Raw genomic sequence first — 21,731 nt, 5'->3', positions numbered from 1 at the left:
CTGCTTTTAATAGTTTCTCTTTATCTTTTTTTTAATATAAATTTATTTATTTATTTTTAATTTTTGGCTGCATTGGGTCTTTGTTGCTGCACGCGGGCTTTTCTAGTTGAGGTGAGTGGGGGCTACTCTTCAATGCGGTGTGCGGGCTTCTCATTGCGGTGGCTTCTCTTATTGAGAAGCACGGATTCGCAGGCTTCAGTAGTTGTGGCTCACAGGCTCTAGATCACAGGCTCAGTAGTTGTGGCACATGGGCTTAGTTGCTCCACGGCATGTGGGATCTTCCCGGACCAGGGCTTGAACCTGCGTCCCCTGCATTGGCAGGTGAATTCTTAACCACTGCTCTACCAGGGAAGTCCCTCTTTATCTTTTTGATATTTTAATTATAATGTATCTTGTTGTAGTCCTCTTTAGGTTCATCTTGTTTGGGACTCTTTGTGATTCTTGGGCCTGGATGTCTGTTTCCTGTGTCAGGTTAGGGAATTTTTCAGCCATTATTCTTCAAATAAGTCCTTGCCTCTTTTTTCTCTCTTCTCCTTCTGGGACCCCTATAATTCAAATGTTAGTATGCTTGATGTTGTCCCAGAGGTTTCTTAAATGACCCTCATTTTTTAAATTCTTTTTTATTGTTTTCTCTTCAGTTTGGGTGATTTCCACTATTCTGTCTTCCAGTTTGCTGATCTGTTCCTCTGTATCATGTATTCTACTGTTGATTCCATCTGGCGGGTTTTTTTGTTGTTGTTTGTTTGTTTGTTTGTTTTTGCCACATCATGGATCTTAGTTCCCCAACCAGGGATCAAACCTGTGCCACCTGCAGTGGAAGCACAGAGTCCTAACCACAGGACTGCCAGGGAATTCCCTCTAGTGTATTTTTAAATTTTAGTTATTATATTCTTAAGCTCTGTTTGGTTCTTCTTTATGTTTTCTAATTCTTTGTTAAGATTCTCACTGTGTTCATAGAGGCAGTAATTTGAAAGGAGCCTAGTCAGACCCACCTGCTGATCTTGAAGGGCCTCCTGGTGAGGCAGGAGGCAACTAGGACTCCCACTGGGAATATAGGCACTGGCAGCAGCCATTTTGGGGAGCTCCTTCTATCATGAGGTCACTGGTGCTGGCAAGCGCCATACTGGGATCTTTCTTCTAGTGCATTAGCACCAGGAACTGACCCGCCCACCAGTGGACCAGCAGCAGTTTCAAGAACTCCCAGGCCACACGGCCATCTGTGCAGGGACCTAGCCCTTCCCACACATGGGCTGGCAGCCACCACATGAGGCAGGACATGACAGCCAATCAGGCTGGGGACCAGTCCCTCCTACCAGTGCACCCACAGTACTCAGCCCTGCCACAGCCTGGGTAGAGGGCATCCCTAGAGCATATAGCTCTGGTGACCAGAGGCGAGTATGCTGCTGAGCTCCATAGAATGTCTCATAGATAGTTTCTCTGTAAATAGTTGTAATTTGGGTATGTCCGTGGGAGTAGGTGAGCTCAGGGTCTTCCCACTCCACCATCATGGCCACCAAGCCTTCTCTAGACTGTTGCTTTAACAAGTTTTTATCTTTCTGAAGGATACAAAGATACATCTGCCTTTCCATGTGTAGGCATATTATAGGCCATTGACACAGTAGAAATAGTGTATGGGAGTATGTAACTTGCTCCATCAAAATTCCCTTATACAGTAGTAAGTAGAACCTTGAATACTGATATATCTCAACACTTGTGCTAATGGTATAAGAAAGAGGATAGGTGTGGAGGTAGAGGAAGGTAATATATGAACAGAGTCCTGAATGAAATGAGAGAGTGAACCATGTCAAACTCTAAGGAAGAGTGTTCTAGTCAGAGGGAACAACAAGTGCAAAAGAGGTGGACACATGCTTTAGTTTTGAGGATCAGCAAGAATGCCAGTGTGGAGAGAGAGGAGTAGGCAAAAGTTAGGGGAGCAGGCAGATCATGTGAAGTCTGATAGGCCTTCATAAGAATGAGTTTCAGTTTAAGTATGGCAGGAAGCCACTGAGAGTAAGCAAGGGAATTACCTGATCTGATTTGCAGTTTTAAAAGCTCACCATGGTTGCTATATGGAGAATGAATATTTGGGGGCAAGTATGGAATCAAGAAAGACATTGCAACTGTACAGAAGTGGTGGCAGGGTGGAAGGAGTTTAGTATGGAAGGAGGGAATGAGAGGGAAAACTTTGTTCTGTTTCCTGGCCAGAACCCCATCTCTGGTTCATCACTGCAATAATATTCTTAATATTGTTTTAGGATTCCTTATTCTCTTGGGCCTTAAATAGACGTTGTAGTACATGTAGTAATGCTTCTAGGTAACTTGAATGCTAGTTACAGTTGGAGACTAAGAATTTTTTTTAATGTTTTATTGAAGTATAGTTGATTTACAAGGTTTCAGGTGTATAGCAAAGTTATTCAGTTATATGTATATATACATTTTTATATATATATTCTTTTTCACCTTCTTTTCCATTATAGATTATTACAAGATAATGAATATAGTTCCCTGTGCTATACAGTAGGTCCTTGTTGTTTATCTGTTTTACATATAGTAGTGTTTAACTGTTAATCCCAAATCCCTTATTTATTCCCCCCCACTTCCCTTTTCCCTTGGGTAACCATAAATTTGTTTTCTATGTTTGTGAGTCTATTTCTGCTTTGTAAATAAATTTCTTTGTATCATTTTTTTAGATTCCACATATAAGTGATATCATATGGTATTTGTCTTTCTCTGTCTGACTTACTTCACTTAATATGATCATCTCTAGGTCCATCCATGTTGCTGCAGATGGCATTATTTCATTCTTTTTTATGGCTGAGTAATACTCCATTGTATGGATATATACACCACATCTTCTTTATCCATTCAGCTGTTGATGGACATTTAGGTTGCTTCTACGTCTTGGCTATTGTAAATAGTGCTGCTATGAACATTGAGGTGCATGTAACATTTTACATGAATTAGAGTGCATGAATTAGAGTTTTCATATTTTCCGGATATATGCCCGGGAGTGGGATTGCTGGATCATATGGTAACTTTATTTTTAGTTTTTTAAGGAACCTCCATACTGTTCTCCATAGTAGCTGTACTGGTCTACATTCCCACCAACAGTGTAGGAGAGTTCCCTTTTCTCCACACCCTCTCCAGCATTTATTGTTTGTGGATTTTTTGATGATAGCAATTTTGACTGGTGTGAGGTGATATCTCACTGTAGTTTTGATTTGCATTTCTCTAATAATTGGTGAGGTTGAACATCTTTTAATGTGCTTCTTGGCCATCTGTATATTTTCTTTGGAGAAATGTGTATTTAGGTCTTCTGCCCATTTTTTGATTGGGTTGTTTGTTTTGATGATATTAAGCCTCATGAGCTGTTTGTAAATTTTGGAGACCAATCCCTTGTTGGTCACATCATTTGCAAATAGTTTCTACCAGTCTGTGGGTTTTCTTTTAGTTTTGTTTATGGTTTCCTTTGCTGTGCAAAAGATTTTGAGTTTAATTAGGTCCCATTTGTTTATTTTTATTTTTATTTCCATTATTCTGGGAGACAGATCGAAAAAGATATTGCTGTGATTTATGTCAGAGAGTGTTCTGCCTATGTTTTACTCTAGGAGTTTTATAGTGTCCAGTCTCACATTTAGGTCTTTAATCCATTTTGAGCTTATTTTTATGTATGGTGTTAAAGAATGATCTAATTTCATTTTTTTACTTGTAGCTGTCCAGTTTTCCCAGCAACATCTGTTGAAGAGACTGTCTTTCCACCATTGTGTAGTCTTGCCTCCTTTGTCATAGATTAATTGGCCATAGGTGCATGGGTTTATTTCTTGGCTTTCTATCCTGTTCCATTGATCTATATTTCTGTTTTTCTGCCATTACCATACTGTTTTGATGACTACAGCTTTGTAGTATAGTCTGAAGTCAGGGAGCCTGACTCCTCCAGCTCTGTTTTTCTTTCTCAAGACTGCTTTGGCTATTCGGGGTCTTTTGTGTCTCCATACAAATTTTAAGATTTTTTTGTTCTACTTCTGTGAAAAATGCCATTGGTATTTTGATAGGGATTGCATTGAATCTGTAGATTGCCTTGGGTAGTGTAGTAATTTTGACAATATTGATTCTTCCAATCCATTAACATGGTATATCTTTCCATCTGTTAGTGTCTTCTTTGATTTCTTTCACCAGCATCTTATACTTTTTGGAGTGCCGGTCTCTTGTCTCTTTAGATAGGTTTATTCCTAGGTATTTTATTCTTTCTGATGCAGTGGTAAATGGGGTTGCTTCTTGAATTTCTTTCTGATCTTTTGTTGATAGTGTATAGAAATGCAGCAGATTTCTGTGTATTAATTTTGTAACCTGCAACTTTACCAAATTCATTGATGAGCTCTAATAGTTTTCTGGAGGCATCTTTAGGATTTTCCATGTATAGGATCATGTCATCTGCAAACAGTGACAGTTTAACTTCCTCTTTTCCAATGTGGATTCCTTTTATTTCTTTTTCATCTATGATTGCTATAGCTAGGACTTCCAAAACTATGTTGAATAAAAGTGGCAGAAGTGGACATCCCTGTTTTGTTCCTGATCTTAGAGGAAATGCATTCAGTTTTTCACCATTGAGTATGATGTTAGCTGTAGGTTTGTCATATATGGCCTTTATTATGTTGAGGTATGTTTCCTCTATGCCCACTTTCTGGAGAGTTTTTATCATAAATGGTCATTGAATTTTGTCAGAAGCTTTTTTTGCGTCTATTGAGTGATCATATGGTGGGTTTTTTTTTGAATTTTTGAATTTTATTTTATTTATTTTTTTATACAGCAGGTTCTTATTAGTTGTCTATTTTATACATATTAGTGTATATAAGTCAATCCCAATCTCCCAATTCATCCCACCACCAGATGATCATATGGTTTTTATTCTTCAATTTGTTAATGTGGTGTATCACACTGATTGATTTGTGGATATTGAAAAATCCTGACATCCCTGGGAGAAATCCCTATTGATCATGGTGTATGATCCTTTTAATGCATTGTTGGATTTCGATTGCTAGTATTTTGCTGAAGATTTTTGCATCTATATTCATCAATGATATTGGTGTGTAATTTTCTTTTTTTGTGGTATCTTTGTCTAGTTTTGGTATCAGTGTGATGGTGGCCTCATAGAATGAACTTGGGAGTTTTCCTTCCTCTGCAGTTTTTGGGAACAGTTTCAGAAGGATAGGTGTTACCTCTTCGCTAATGTTTGATAGAATTCTCCTGTGAAGCCATCAGGTCCTGGACCTTTGTTTGTCAGGAGTTTTTTAATCACAGTTTTCAATTTCAGTGCTTGTGATTGGCCTGTTTATATTTTCTATTTCTTCCTGGTTCAGTCTTTGGAGACTGTACCTTTCTGAGAATTTGTCCATTTCTTCCAGGTTGTCCATTTTATTGACATATAGTTGCTTGTAGTATTCTCTTATGATCCTTTGTATTTCTGTGGTGTCAGTTGTAGCTTCTTCTTTTTCATTTCTAACTTTATTGATTTGAGTCCTCTCCCTTTTTTTCTTTATGAGTCTGGCTAATGGTTTATCAATTTTGTTTATCTTTTCAAAGAACCAACTTTTAGTTTCCTTGATCTTTGCTATTGTTTTCTTTCTCTCTATTTCATTTATTTCTGATCTGATCTTTATGATTTCTTTCCTTCTACTAACTTTAGGTTTTGTTTGTTCTTCTTTCTCTATTTACTTTAGGTGTAAGTTTAGGTTGTTTATGTGAGATTTTTCTTGTTTCCTGAGGTAAGATTGTACTGCTGTAAACTTCCCTCTTAAAATTGCTTTTGCTGCATCCCACAGGTTTTGGATCATTTTCATTCATCTGTAGGTATTTTTTTATTTCCTCTTTAATTTCTTCAGTGATCCATTGGTTGCTTAGTAGCATATTGTTTAGCTTCCATGTGTTTGTGTTTTTTACAGTTTTTTTCTTGTAGTTTATTTCTAATCTCATAGTGTTGTGATCAGAAAAGATGCTTCATATGATTTCAATTTTCTTAAATTTACCAAAGCTTGATTTGTGATCCAAGTTATGATCTATCCTGGAGAATGATCCATGTGCATGTGAGAAGAAAGTGTAATCTGCTGTTTTCAGATGGAATGACCTATAAATATCAATTAAATCTATCTGGTTTATTGTGTCATTTAAAGCTTTTGTTTCCTTATTAATTTTCTGTCTGGATAATCTGTCCATTGGTGTAAGTGAGGTGTTAAAGTCCCCCTCTATAATTATGTTACTGTCAATTTCCTCTTTTATAGCTGTTAACAGTTGCCTTATGTATTGAGGTGCTCCTATGTTGGGTGCATATATATTTATAATTGTTAGATCTTCTTCTTGGATTGATCCCTTGATCATTATGTAGTGTCCTTCCTTGTCTCTTGTAACATTCTTTATTTTAAAGTCTATTTTATCTGATATGAGTATTGCTACTACAGATTTCTTTTGATTTCCATTTGCATGGAATATCTTTTTCCATCCCCTCACTTTCAATCTGTGTGTGTCCCTAGGTCTGAAGTGGGTCTATTGTAGACAGCATATATACCAGTCTTGTTTTTGTATCCATTCAGCTAGCCTGTGTCTTTTGGTTGGACCATTTAATCCTTTCACGTTTAAGGTATTTATTGATATGTACGTTCGTATTACCATTTTCTTAATTGTTTTGTTTTTGTAGGTTCTTATCTTCTCTTGTGTTTCCCACTTAGAGAAGTTCCTTTAGCACTTGTCGTAGAGCTGGTTTGGTGGTGCTGAATTCTCTTAGCTTTTGCTTGTCTGTAAAGCTTTTGATTTCTCCATTGAATCTGAATGAGATCCTTGCTGGGTAGAGTAATCTTGGTTGTAGCTTCTTCCCTTTCATCACTTTAAATATATCGTGCCACTCCCTTCTGGCTTGTAGAGTTTCTGCTGAGAAATCAGGTGATAACCTTATGGGAGTTTCCTTGTATGTTATTTGTTGTTTTTCCCTTGTTGCTTTTAATATTTTTTCTTTGTCTTTAATTTTTGTCAATTTGATTACTATGTGTCTCAGCATGTTCGTCCTTGGGTTTTTCCTGCCTGGGACTATCTGTGCTTCCTGGACTTGGCTGACTGTTTCATTTCCCACATTAGAGAAGTTTTCAGCTATTGTCTCTTCAGATATTTTCTTGGGTCCTTTCACTCTGTCTTCTCCTTCTGGGACCCCTATAATGCGAATGTCTGTGCATTTAATGTTGTCCCAGAGGTCTCTTAGGCTGCCTTCATTTCTTTTCATTCTTTTTTCTTTATTCTGTTCTGCAGCAGTGATTTCCACCATTCTGTCTTCCAGGTCACTTATCCGTTCTTCTGCCTCAGTTATTCTGCTATTGATTCCTTCTAGTGTATTTTTCATTTCAGTTATTGTATTGTTCACCTCTGTTTTTTTGTTCTTTAATTCTTCTAGGTCTTTGTTAAACATTTCTTGCATCTTCTCGATCATTGCCTCCATTTTTTTTCCAAGGTCCTGGATCATCTTCACTATCATTATTCTGAATTTTTTTTCTGGAAAGTTGCCTATCTCCACTTCATTTCATTGTTTTTCTGGGGTTTTATCTTGTTCCTTCATCTGGTACGTAGTCCTCTGCCTTTTCTCTTTGTCTATCTTTCTGTGAATGTGGTTTTTGTTCCCCAGGCTGCAGGATTGTAGCTCTTCTTGCTTCTGCTGTCTGCCCTCTGATGGATGAGGCTATCTAAGAGGCTTGTTCAAGCTTCCTCTTGGGAGGGACTGGTGGTGGGTAGAGCTGGGTGTTGCTCTGGTGGGCAGAGCTCAGTAAAACTTTAATCCACTTCTTTGTTGATGGGTGGGGCTGAGTTCCCTCCCTGTTGGTTGTTTGGCCTGAGGCGACCCAGCACTGAAGGGTACAGGCTTTTTGGTGGGGCTAATGGCGGACTCTGGGAAGGCTCAAGCCAAGGAGTTCTTCCCAGAACTTCTGCTGCCAGTGTCCTTGTCCCCATGGTGAGCCACAGCCATCCCCCGTGGTGAGCCATAGCCACCCCCCACCTCTGCAGGAGACCCTTCAACACTAGCAGGTAGGTCTGGTTCAGTCTCCTATGGGGTCACTGCTCCTTTCCCCTGGGTCCTGATGCACACACAATTTGTGTGTGCCCTCGAAGAGTGGAGTCTTTGTTTCCCCCAGTCCTGTCAAAGTTCTGCAATCAAATCCCGCTAGGCTTCAAAGTCTGATTCTCTGGGGATTCCTCCTCCCATTGCCGGACCCCCAGTTTGGGAAGCCTGACAACGTGGGGCTCAGAACCTGCACTCCAGTGGGTGGACTTCTGTGGTATAATTGTTCTCCAGTTTGTGAATCACCCACCCAGCGGTTATGGGGTTTGATTTTATTGTGATTGCGCCCTTCCTACTGTCTCACTGTGGCTTCTCCTTTGCCTTTTGATGTGTGGTATCTTTTTTGATGAGTTCCAGTGCCTTCCTGCCAATGATTGTTCAACAGTTAGTTGTGATTCTGGTGCCCTTGCAAGAGGGAGTGAGCGCATGCCCTTGTACTCCACCATGTTGAACCAGTCTCTACACATTGAATCTTTATTTCCATTTCTTCACTCTCTCATAATGCAGGCCATGGGAAAAGTGTGTTTCCTTGTTTTAAGGATGCACAATTAATTTTCCTGTTTATTCAAACTGACCACTTCTTGGTGGTCTCTGGCTTACATATTTCAAATGCTGGAAAATTGTATGAAACAAGACCTATTTCATGGTCTGACTAAAGTCAGTGTCAATAATGTCAATTTTTAAATTAACATTTTTGGATCCACATTTTGTGATTTATCCAGACTCCTAAATCTTTTTCCACTTCTATGTTTTGTGAATGTGTATTTACCATTTGTACAAGGTGCTACAGTGATCCCTTATCTCACATTTGAAGGTCTAGGAATGAACATATGGTCCCAAATAATCCAGTACTCCTAGTATCATTAGTAAGAAAGCATAAATGATTCCCAGATATCCACATAGTTTGATTAATTAGGCTCAGAATTAGAGACTCTCCAAGTTGAGAGGGATGTTAAAGATCCTTCCAGCCAACTGTCCTTGTCAAGAGTCAGCCAGGTTCTGCTCACAGTCTGGCACTTGTCACTGACAAAAATGCTCTTTTCCCAGAGACAGTTTATTCCAGTTTGAAGCAGCTTTAACTGCCAGACAGTTCTTATTTAAGTAGAAATTCTTCTCCTTGTGACTTCCACTAGCCTCTTTTTCTATGGTTTCTTTAGTATCATGATGAATACATCAGTTTTTCTTTTACTTATTAGCCCTTTAAATATTTGAAAGTAGTTTTCATGCCCCCATCACAGCTTTAAAATGAACACTTATAGACAAATATCTTTATTGAAGAACACAGAAAGAACTCTTTAACTTTTCTTCTGTTTATGTTTTTTTACATCTGACTTATAAAACATCATATATAAAATGTTTTTTAAACTTTCATTAACTTTTTACATAAATCATCTGAGCTTTAGTAGAAGTATTTGAAAATAACAGATAGATATCTTACTATGAGTATGCCCAGAAACAGATGAAACAAGGATTTGAGTGTAAGCAGATTATTTCAGAAATGCAGAATACTTATGGGAATGGAGGAGTAATATAACGAAGAGAATCCAACCAGTGAGGGTGTGTTATTAAGCCAGATATCACAGTGGGCTACTAAAGAGAAATCTCATGGAGAAATACTGAGAAATGCTGTAAAAAAAATGCCTCAGAATGAGGTCACCTCAAGGGTGAGCTACTACCTCAGCATTTTCAGCCCACTGCCAGACAAGCTGCCTTCCACAGTTCTGGAATAAAAAGCTGTCAGACACAGAGGAAGCCATTAGAAGTTGGCTGCAGTACTACATGGGACACTGGCAGCATCTGGGATAATAATCAAAATAATTATAACTATAATTATTAATGAATAAAATTTTGATGTAATTCTATTCAGAATTTTTCTATATATATATATATATATATATATATATATATATATGACTATAAGTTATCATAAATAAGGTCATTCTGGACTTCCGTGGTGGTGCAGTGGTTAAGAATACACCTGCCAGTGCAGGGGACACGGGAAAGATCCCTGGTCTGGGAAGATCCCACATGCCGCAGAGCAACTTAAACCCGTGTGCCACAACTACTGAGCCTGCACTCTAGAGCCTCCAGCCACAACTACTGAAGCCCGCATGCCCTAGAGCCCATGACCCCAACTACTGAGCCCATGCACCACAACTACTGAAGCCTGCATGCTCTAGGGCCCACGTGCCGCAACTACTGAGCCCGTGTGCTGCAACTACTGAAGCCTGTGCACCTAGAGCCTGTGCTCTGCAACAAGAGAAGCCACCGCAACGAGAAGCCTGCACGCCGCAACAAAGAGTAGTCCCCACTCGCCTCAACTAGAGAAAGCCCACAAACAGCAACTAAGACCCAACGCAGACAAAAAAAATAATAATAAGGTATTCTACAATATTAACTTGCAGCCTGCTTTGACACTTACTAATACCATACATCACATCTTTCTATGTCAATAAATATAAATCTACTCATATCATCACTAATTATGATATACTATACCATGACTTATTAAACTAATTCTCTAGTTGGACACTTAGTTTGGTTCCAGGTTTTTGCTGTTCTTCAGGGAGATGCTTTATTTCAGTCTCATTTGAACATTGAATTTATACTTGGTTCAGTTGCCACTCAACTATATGTTTATTATGATAATGTGCTTAAAAGATATAAACAGTGTGAGAAAGAACGCTGTGTATTCAAATGTCAGTGATTCATACTTGCTTTGCAGTTTAGGAATATTACTTAATTCAGATAAGTTTGAATTCAAAATACTGTATTATGTCTTGTGATTATATCACAAGATACAGCCATTTAGGTTACAGAGATTCAACTTCATGTGTTTCACTTAACACCACTACCACAACTTAGGATCCATTTCTTTATATTTATGAAGATTAATTTGGATTTGACCTGAGTACCACCAGTTCAGAGCCATCACGGCTTCCCATGTGTGGTTGTATAGTTGGAGTACTTTCTTTTCTCCTCAGAACCCTTGTTGTCTGTTAGTTTATAGCAGTGCTAAATTATGCATCATATCCTCATGATCTCAACTTGTTCAGTGGGTATGATATTGTCTTAAGTTAGGTTTTCTGAGAAACAGACTGAGATGGAGATGTGCATGTGGGCGGTTTAAAGGAGTGTAGTCTCAGAAACATTCTGAGAAACATAACTTCACTTCATCTAGAGACAGCTTATCCTGGATTCTGGTTACTCTTTTTTTTTTCCTGGAGAAATTTACAACAGGGTTAGTAGGAAAAATTCCAAATCCTGACATTGCATTTGACCTTGAAACTCATCATGTCTCTCCTTTTCCACAGATCCTATATCCCCTTAACATTCAACTAGCCCTTCTGCTGGGCTAGGTGGCTTGTCTGGTGGCGCTATCCAGACTCTCTTCCTTGAGGGATCTAAGTCCTGAGTTACCATGTCTGTCGTAGGCTGTGGATGCTTAGGCTTTGTCCATTTGCTATCAAAATTGCCTAGGGAAGTTATCAAGGGGCATTCCAGTGGACCAGCTAAGTGCAGAATAGTCTTCCTTCCCCCGCATCGTGTAACGGAATTCTACCTCATCCAAATCAATTACCCCGCCAGTACAGGGACTCTTTTCCTTGACAGCCAGCCTCTTGGCACAAGGAATCCAAAATGAGCAGGCAGTAGCCTCATAGTAAAATTTAATGAGACTGTTATGACTGTGTTCCTATTTGGAAGCATTTCCCCTATGCAAACTAGAACCTCTAGGCCTGCAGAGCATGAAGTTGCAGTGACAGAAATCACTTGGGGCGCTAGTAGAGAAAGCTACTCCTACTTCCACAACCTGGGTTCCCAGGTTTGGAAAATATCCCCATACAATGGCTATTGATTTGTGTGAACCCTATTCTGAAGAATCATGCCCATGCATATGTGATGCTGTGCTTTCATAAGTCTGTTCTACTTCTCTATCAGGCCTGCAGGTTTGGAGGGATACAGTATGTGATAGGACCAGTGACTCTCATGGTTCTGGGTCCATCACCACATCTTTTGTAAAAATGCTCACTTCATCTGAGATAGTGATCCTTTGTATAGTGGTGTTGTCTGAGGCACTTTGGGCAGGAAAATTAAACCCATACCTGAAATAGATCTCAATATTAATTTGGAGGGGATGTCTCAGCAAGCCCCAGACCCTAAAAACTTCACTCACATGGGTAGGCCTGAATTTTCGTAGGGTTTGTCTCCTATACTCTGGAGTGCATGTGTCTTACCAAGGTATACAGAGTACTTGCCAGTTTCTTATGCAGTAAGTTCAACTAACATGAAATCTCTAATGTCATAGAACAGTGTCGTGTTCCATGGGAAATCCAGATGGTCCAGGTATTTTCCACTCTGTTTTAATGGAGTATAGGAGAGTTAACCCTGGAGCAAGACCATTAATGTATACTATTGTCCATTCCATGTAAAAGCAAAGTGCTTAATCTCCTTCTGCTTCTAGGTATTGAAAACAACACATTTGTCAGATTAATAGCCACATACCACTTATTAAGGGCTGTGCTAATCTGCTATAGCAATGATATCACATCCATTACAGTAGCTACAATTAGGATTGCTACTTAGTTAAATTCAAGATATTATCCTCCTTGTATTTTAGAGGCCAGACAGGGCAGTTACAGATGAATATAAAGGGTACCTTCAAGGAGAGTGCTAACCTTCTCTACTTTCATACAACACTACCCACTGGCATTTTTCACAGAACTAGAACAAAAAATTTCACAATTTGTATGGAAACACAAAAGACCCCGTATAGCCAAAGCAATCTTGTGAAAGAAAAACGGAGCTGGAGGAATCAGGCTCCCTGACTTCAGACTATACTACAAAGCTACAGTAATCAAGACAGTATGGTACTGGCACAAAAACAGAAATATAGATAAATGGAACAGGATAGAAAGCCCAGAGTTAAACCCACGCACATATGGTCACCTTATCTTTGATAAAGGAGGCAAGAATATACAGTGGAGAAAAGACAGCCTCTTCAATAGGTGGTGCTGGGAAAACTGGACAGCTACATGTAAAAGAATGAAATTAGAACACTCCCTAACACCATACACAACAATAAAGTCAAAATGGATTAAAGACCTAAATGTAAGGCCAGACACCATCAAACTCTTAGAGGAAAACATAGGCAGAACACTCTATGACATAAATTACAGCAAGATCCTTTTTGACCCACCTCCTAGAGAAATGGAAATAAAAACACAAATAAACAAATGGGACCTAATGAAACTTAAAAGCTTTTGCACAGCAAAGGAAACCATAAACAAGACGAAAAGACAACCCTCAGAATGGAAGAAAGTATTTGCAAATGAAGCAACTGACAAAGGATTAATCTCCAAAACATATAAGCAACTCATGCAGCTCAATATCAAAAAAACAAACAACCCAATCCAAAAATGGGCAGAAGACCTAAATAGACATTCCTCCAAAGAAGATATACAGATTGCCAACAAACACATGAAAGAATGCTCAACATCATTAATCATTAGAGAAATGCAAATCAAAACTACAATGAGATATCATCTCACACCCATCAGAATGGTCATCATCAAAAAATCTACAAACAATAAATGCTGGAGAGGGTGTGGAGTAAAGGGAACCCTCTTGTACTGTTAGTGAGAATGTAAATTGATATAGCCACTGTGGAGAACAGTATGGAGGTTCCTTAAAAAACTACAAATAGAACTACCATATGACCCAGCAATCCCACTGCTGGGCATATGCCCTGAGAAAACCATAATTCAAAAAGAGTCATGTACCAAAATGTTCATTGCAGCTCTATTTACAATAACCAGGACATGGAAGCAACCTAAGTGTCCATCAGCAGATGAATGGGTAAAGAAGATGTGGCATATATACACAATGGAATATTACTCAGCCATAAAAAGGAACGAAACTGAATTATTTGTAGTGAGGTGGATGGACCTAGAGACCGTCATACAGAGTGAAGTAAGTCAGAAAGAGAAAAACAAATACCATATGCTAACACATAAATATGGAATCTAAAAAAAAAAGAAAATGGTCAGAAGAACCTAGGGGCAAGATGGGAATAAAAATGCAGACCTACTAGAGAATGGACTTGAGGATACGGGGAGGGGGAAGGGTAATCTGGGACAAAGTGAGAGAGTGGCATGGACATATATACACTACCAAACGTAAAATAGATAGCTAGTGGGAAGCAGCCGCATAGCACAGGGAGATCAGCTCGGTGCTTTGTGATCACCTAGAGGGGTGGGATAGGGAGGGTGGGAAGGAGGGAGATGCAAGAGGGAAGAGATATGGGGACATATGTATATGTATAACTGATTCACTTTGTTATAAAGCAGAAACTGACACACCATTGTAAAGCAATTATACTCTAATAAAGATGTTTAAAAGAAAAAAAACAAAAAAACAAAACCAGAAAAGAAAATGGGTACCTTCAAGCCTTCATCATTTAAGTCTTTGAGGATGGTACTAATCTCTGCCATTCCCACTAGAGCGGTATTGTTCTTGATTTTACAGTCTTCCAAGGATGGGGAGGGCAATATCAGGGGTTTCCGCTTGGCCTTTTCTATTATAATGGTTTTTCTTTCATAGGTCAGGAAACCAATGTGAGGGTTCTGCCAATTGCTGAGAATGTCCACTCCAATTATGTGTTTAGATACCAGGGAAATGACCATTAGATCATTTTATATTTATTTTTATTCTTGGAACCAATGGAGGCACTATGAGATGGACTTGGGCCAAGATTCCTTTTTTTTTTAAGAATTTCCCTTTATTTATTTATTTATTTTTTGGCTGTGTTGGGTCTTCGTTTCTGTGCCAGGGCTTTCTCTAGTTGCAGCAAGTGGGGGCCACTCTTCATCGCGGTGCGCGGGCCTCTCACTATCGCAGCCTCTCGTTGCGCAGCACAGGCTCCAGACGCGCAAGCTCAGTAGTTGTGGCACACGGGCTTAGTTGCTCCGCGGCATGTGGGATCTTCCCAGACCAGGGCTCGAACCCGTGTCCCCTGCATTGGCAGGCAGATTCTCAACCACTGCGCCACCAGGGAAGCCCAAGATTCCATTTTTTATCTGATTTCCTTACTCTAACAGAATTCTATTCCTTATTCTAACAGAGGTGTTGTGATAACATTTTGGGCCATGGGGTATTCAACTCTGTTCATTCAGACCTTACATCAAACATCCCTCAAAAACTTGTATGTATTCCCTTTCCTCAGTTACCTGAGAAAAGTCTTTGTGGGGGAGGACTGGGGAATCACTGTGGTACACATTTGCTGTTGTATTGCAGTGTCCTTCTTCAAGGGATCTGGCCTCCCTAATTGATGGGTTCTGAGTCTGAGAACTGTCTTAGATCTGGAAACTAGATAAGGGATTATTTCTTCCTACTGGGGCAGCTGACCCCAGTCTTTTGCTGATCCAGTAATATATGTCCCTGATTGATTTTTTATAGTGAGTAATACTTTGTTGGATCCCTATCTAGCTCCTGGATACATCATGTTCTATAAATTACTGTGGGTTGGGCTTCCCTAGTTGCCTTGCTACCCAAGAGAATAATTACACCCACCTTGCTTCTGACAGTTAGGTGCTGCCACCTGGCCTCTGCTATTCCAGGATTATACCATCACTATTAGGGAGCCTAGTTGTGTTACAAAATTTCTTACTATCAGCCTCTTCTTACAGAGAACAGGCACTACTGAGCATCTCCCTGCTGCTGCAGCCCGTCTTCACCATTGCATTTTGTATTGCTTTGGTAAATAGCATGTCTTCAGGGCCATACCAGGCAATATAATTAGCTGTTGAATTTTCTTTCCACTTCATTTAACATAGGCCGTTGCTTTTTCAAAGCTTCTAGAGAACCATCCGAGAAACTTACTAGAACTGGATGTGAAGATCCTTGCCAGGGTGTTAATTCCAATGTTATAGGAGAGTGCCTCTATATCAACAGACTCTTCTTCAGTCTGCTTTGTATTCTGTTCCCTGTGATTCAGCATCCTCAGCATCTACTTCCATGGATATGGTCCCGGTTTTTGGTCACTGTATGTTATTGAGATGCTACAGCTCATCTGTTGCTCATTTCTCTTCTGCCTTAGCAAACCCGACACTCCCTAATTATGTTGAGATTTTACTCCAGTTGTTGATCTGGACATAAGTTGGTGGCAGATCCCAAGAAGGGTAAGCATTGTTTTGTAAGTCGCCTGTCTATTTGAAACATCTGCATATTCTTCAAGCAGAGCAGTGCTCATCTTCTAACAAGAATGAATGGGGCATATCTGTAGGCTCAGAGGGTTCAGATATACCAGGGGTTCAAAGTTCTCAGCTGGATCTACCCAGAATCCTTAACTCAAGTTTCAGGGTCTCATTCTTTCCATATCAGGGCCCTGATTTTGGCATAGGAAACTTTCTAGGGTTGAAAATGCAATATTTTCTAAAATTCTGCTACTCTTAAGATGAGGTCCTCAACCAATGATGACTTCTTTAAGTGCTACCTAATAGGATCTTTAGTATTCACACTTTGCTTTGAATTGATGAGTGGTCATCTTTAGCCTATCATTTTCTTTTTTCACTTCAAAACATTGATGGTGTTCAGCAACAACTAGGCAATTCCACAATCCTTGTAACTACTACTTCTCCCGTACCTCTCAAATGCCAGAGATATTGAACAAGCCGGTGCATCTTCATCCAGATCGTATCCCAATTAGCCACAATTGGGAAGCCTTAATGATTTTACTGCTTCAGGATACCAGGACTACCAATACTCTACCTACCCACAGCGGTGAGGTCCTCATTGGCAGCTGGCCAGCAGGTGATTCAGCTCGTGAATACCATCCTTAGAGTCCGCGTCCTAGCCCATTCCTAACACATTCTGAGGTTCTCTAGGAGCAGAAGCTGAGACAAGGATTCAGATGCAGGTGATTTATTGAGGGAGTGTACTTCCGGAAGAAACTTAAAAGAGATAGAAGGGCAGTGCTCTGGTGTATTTAAAATGGTTCCTTTTCCTCTCCCCCTGAAGGAAGACCAAGGGGATTTCCCTCCAGTATATACTGTGGGAATCTGGTCAGACTCCTAGAGGTAAATCTCACAGTATGTGGGTACCCTCCATGACTGAATTTCTTTGGAGTTTTTAACTCTCAGAGTTGTCTGTACTGAGCCTCCAGCAATTTGTCAATTACTCTTCTGTTTTTCCTACCCAGGCACTGGTTCCTGTGGTATTTCCAATTGTGAGTCTCTGCTCTGCTATGTGCTTAACAATACAAATGATGAAGCATTTTTACTGAGTCGGGGCAGAGATTTCAGCATTTTCGAAAGAACACTTACACCTAAAATTGTGCTCTTCCGTGGCTATTTGGGATAATCATGTGGAAAATCATTATAAATGATGCATGTTTAAGCAAGGGGCTACCAGAATTCTGTGACTTTTAGGTTAGCTTGGAGGAAACCTGAACCCATTCTGAAAACCAACCAGCGATCAGTACTAAAATAGCATGTAAGTCCTGTGGAAACGTTTTGAACAACTATCATGAGTACAAAACAATCTAAAGATTTGAATTTCAACACAATCACTGTTTATAAATGTGTATTTTAAATCATATGTTAACAAAGAACAGTTTCTTCTAACATCAAAAAAGAGTAGACTATTTAATTTTGACTCTTTAATGGAATAAAAAAATAGAAGAAATATAGCTCAGTTTTACAAATTTAGCCTTTAGGACATTAAATAGATTAGATTTCTATGGATACAATAACATAGAAGTTCATGGCAAAGTTTTCAAATGTAATAAAATCTGTTGGATTTTTCTATAATAAATACGAGTTAAAAAAAAAGAGAAGGAAGCAGGATAGGGAAGGGGAAAGAGCATGCAATGATGCGGTCGCAGGTTAAGTCTGACTTAAGAATGGGGCTGGGTCCTCTGGAATATAAATCACACTGACAGTTTTCCCAACTTGAGGCAAGAGGGCCAGGCTTTTAGACTTTTAGGTCAGTCATTTACTAACACCGCAGCCACTAACCTATGCACCTGGAATGCTTCTTTTGTACTTTGAGCAATAAGTAGAAATTTGGAAAAATTTTTTTAAAAGTGGCCTCATGCTGTTTACTTTCTTCCAAGATTTCCTGGTTAATTTTATTGGGGAGTAATACAAAAACCAAAAGTCTTTAGTCCCTTAAATGTTCCCATTGCTCAAGCAGCAAAATAACAATAATAATAATAATATTTGAGCAGCAAAGTAACAATAATAATAATTATTATTTTAAGAATTGATGTAAAATGTGAGTCTGTGAAAGGAAGTGAGAATATGCAAAAGAAAAATTAATATAAAGTATATAAAAAGATAATCATAATTATAAAAATGTTCACTTTAATAGGAAATCTTTAATGTTAATTCTAGGTACACAGGAGAGTTACTGGTAGGCAAAAATGCTGATAATTTTAGAGGCAGAGGTGGAAAAGATAGTTCTTTTTAAAAAAAGTTATGAGTTCATATTGATCTTCTCAATTTATCATATATGCCGATACCCAACTTTTTTTATCAACTATTTTTTTTTGGCAAGTGAGGTTTTCTATTACACTGACATAGATTTAATTTCATGCCGACCCCTGTGATGAAGCCCAGAGTCTAGAATTTTAAAAGTTTAAACATGAAATTTCAACTCAGTACTAAAATACCACTCCTTCCCCTTTTCTTGGTGCTATTATTGGTGGTCACTACTCTTGTGGCCCTATAAAAATAATAGCTAATAATATGCAAGGAACTCTTCTAACACTTCATATTATTGCTGTCACATTTTACAGTAACCTTATGAAATAAGAAGTATTGTTATCCTCATTTTTCAGTTTAGAAAACTAAGGCTCAGAAAGGTTAAGTGTAATTGTCACATACCTAGTAAACAAATGAGCCACATGACCACCTCTGCTCATTTTAGAAAATGAATTTCATGGTAGGTGGTTTTAAAAAATAAAAATGTTAAGAATAATTTTCTTTTCTGTGGTTGTCTGTTTTACTTGAAACAGCAATCTTCCATCTACCCATCTGTGGTCAAGGAAGGAAGTAGGGACAAATATTATGGTTCAGAACATTCAGTATTTTATTAAAGAGAAAGAAAAGAGAAGCTCTGTGTGCTGGAGAAAAGTTGGTGTTGCGGTTAGGGGTGGCAGAAATAAACACACCTAAACACTGGTCCAGTGCAATGAGTTCCTAAAGAGATAGTAAATTACTTTTTAAAAAGCCTCTGTACAAGAAAAATAAACAAGAGTTTACATTGGACTGAAATACTCTCCTCGGGGACAAATGTGGCTTTCTTAAGGATTTGGGGGTATGTCATAGTTAAATAATTCAGAAACAATTAAATGTAATTATTTCACCTGGTTATGTAAGGAACTGACAAATGTGTTCTGTTTTCCCATCCTTTAATATTCCTTTCCAGTGATAGGCTAATCACCTCTGTTTCCTTCGTCATCTGTCTGATTTCCTCCTTCAAGCAGAATGTGTAGCAGTATGCAATTCTAAGGAGCAGAAGTGAGAAAACATCTCCTTGCTTTTTAAGAGTTTTTAAAAGTTTTTTTTAAAGAAAAACCTTTTCTTTATTCCTCTGTTCAACTCAGTGGTGCAAAAGGGGATACAAATACTTTTTTTTTTTAATTTTTATTTGTTTATTTATTTTTGGCTGCGTTGGGTCTTCATCACTGCGTGAGGGCTTTTCTCCAGTTGCGGCACGCGGGCTTCTCATTGCGGTGGCCTCTCTTGTTGCGGAGCACAGGCTCTAGGAGCGTGGGCTTCAGTAGTTGTGGCTCACGGGCTCTAGAGCGCAGGCTCAGTAGTTGTGGTGCACAGGCTTAGTTACTCCGCGGCATGTGGGATCTTCCTGCACGAGGACTCGAACCCGTGTCCCCTGCATTGGCAGGCAGATTCTTAACCACTGCCCCACCAGGGAAGCCCCAAATACTTTTTAGAATTTGTGGAGGTACAAAATACTTTTCTACTGTAGTTTGGAGTCTCTGTGCTTGAGGTCTCTGCCACTAGCTCAGATACTTTGCTGTGTTATTCTAAAATAAATGTGGCAAAGTTTCAGAGCTGGAGTACAGGAAGTCTTGCTGTAGTGATGATCAGGTACTATCATCATTCCTCACTCCACTTAGGCTCTGATTCAAACAAAACACCTGGTCTAGGAAAAGTATAAAACAGCAGCAGCCTGGAGAGCTACCCAAAGATGCCTTCACAGACTTGATACGTGCAGAGGGCACAGATGGTTTCAGGACAAGAGTGATTCTAGAAGGGGTGTAGCCTCCAAATTTTGAGTGATTCAAAATTGCAGAAGGTCTTCAGGCTATACATCTGTTAATACTTGTAAAGGCTGTTTGATTTTGAGTCCAAAAATTTATCCACCACTGGTATGGGTACATACTGAGAATTTCTGACCTTTTGGAAAACAGAGATACTGAAAAAATTGCAACAAAGTTGGCAGTCATTTAGCTCAGCTTTTTAGTTTGAAAAGAATACAGATGTTCAAGGAACTTCATGAAATGTGATGCAGTGGAGGTGAGTGTAGTGTAGGAATAGAAATGGAACAATAAGCAGGATAGGAATTTCTGAGGAAGTAGAAGACAAGGCTGTACGAAATTTTGCTTTATAAAAACTGGCACTAGAAAGTCATCTTCATTCATTTAATTTGTGTGTTCATTTATTTATTCCTCCATACAACAACAAAAAGTTTATTTAGTCTTTATTATATGCCAGGCACAGAAACCAAGGAAGTTCTAGCGTATCAGCTTATTCTTTTTCCCTCTCTCTGGAACTAGAGTGTCACTCTCTTGTGGTGGGTGCCTGCTTCTTTCCATATTTCTTATTCAGTTCTTAGAATTTCATAAGGCATCTAGCCTGTCTCTTTGACATGAAGTTTTAGCCTTGGCTTCCACTGTTAAATGACCTATTCTTTTGGGATTTCTTGGTTCAGATTCATGAGAGAGAAAATCTGATTGGCTCAGTTCATTTTTTGGTACTGGATACATCATAGGATCTTGCTAGGTTTATGCATTGACTGTTCAGTTCCTCTCCCTACCGTGCAGCCTAGTAAAAATAGCTGTTGCCAAGGGGATGATGGGGCACAGTCACCTGGTACTAAGTGGGAGGTTTGAGCAATAAGTAGGGGCTATGAATGAGACAGGTAGCAGGAATTAGTGCCCAATACAATGTTACCAGAAATTTAGGCAGTAAATTGGTCTATACTGAGGGAAAACTCCCCCAAAACTTTTTAATGATCCAAGTGATATTTTTTCTACTTCTCTCACAATCTCTAATTCATACAGATCTTACCTCCAAAAAATTTTTAACACTGTTCTCTCAAACTTCTGTACTATTACTTCTCCAGATCATGTTCTCTTGATGTGCTTTCTTTAATATCTCTCTTTGATCACTGCAATAGCTTGAGTTTCCTGCCTCTTCAAATTTATCCTTCACTGAGTAGCCTGAGTGATCTACATACATACAGACCTCACAATTTCATTTTCTGGCTGGAGAACCTTCACCTAAAGATTAAGACCAGGCTCCTCGGCATGGCGGGCATGACTTTTAGTCTTCTTATCACACGTAACATTACGAGAAATAAACTGCTTGTACTTCCTTATCACACCATGTTATTT

At 39.1% G+C, this 21,731-nt stretch overlaps 1 protein-coding gene and 1 pseudogene across 7 annotated transcripts in view; one reads left to right on the top strand and one right to left on the bottom strand.

The window, feature by feature from the left end:
- Window positions 1-21,731, top strand: part of TEX9 (testis expressed 9) — a 224,101-nt gene that overhangs the window by 90,044 nt on the left and 112,326 nt on the right. The window lies entirely within an intron of this gene.
- On the bottom strand, window positions 12,739-12,790 carry LOC132361473 (U6atac minor spliceosomal RNA; annotated as a pseudogene).

The sequence above is a fragment of the Balaenoptera ricei genome, chromosome 2 (assembly GCF_028023285.1).
Source record: "Balaenoptera ricei isolate mBalRic1 chromosome 2, mBalRic1.hap2, whole genome shotgun sequence".
Taxonomy (NCBI): Eukaryota; Metazoa; Chordata; class Mammalia; order Artiodactyla; family Balaenopteridae; genus Balaenoptera; species Balaenoptera ricei.
The sequence above is the reverse complement of the archived record's forward strand: the minus strand, read 5'-3'. Positions and strand labels throughout refer to the sequence as shown.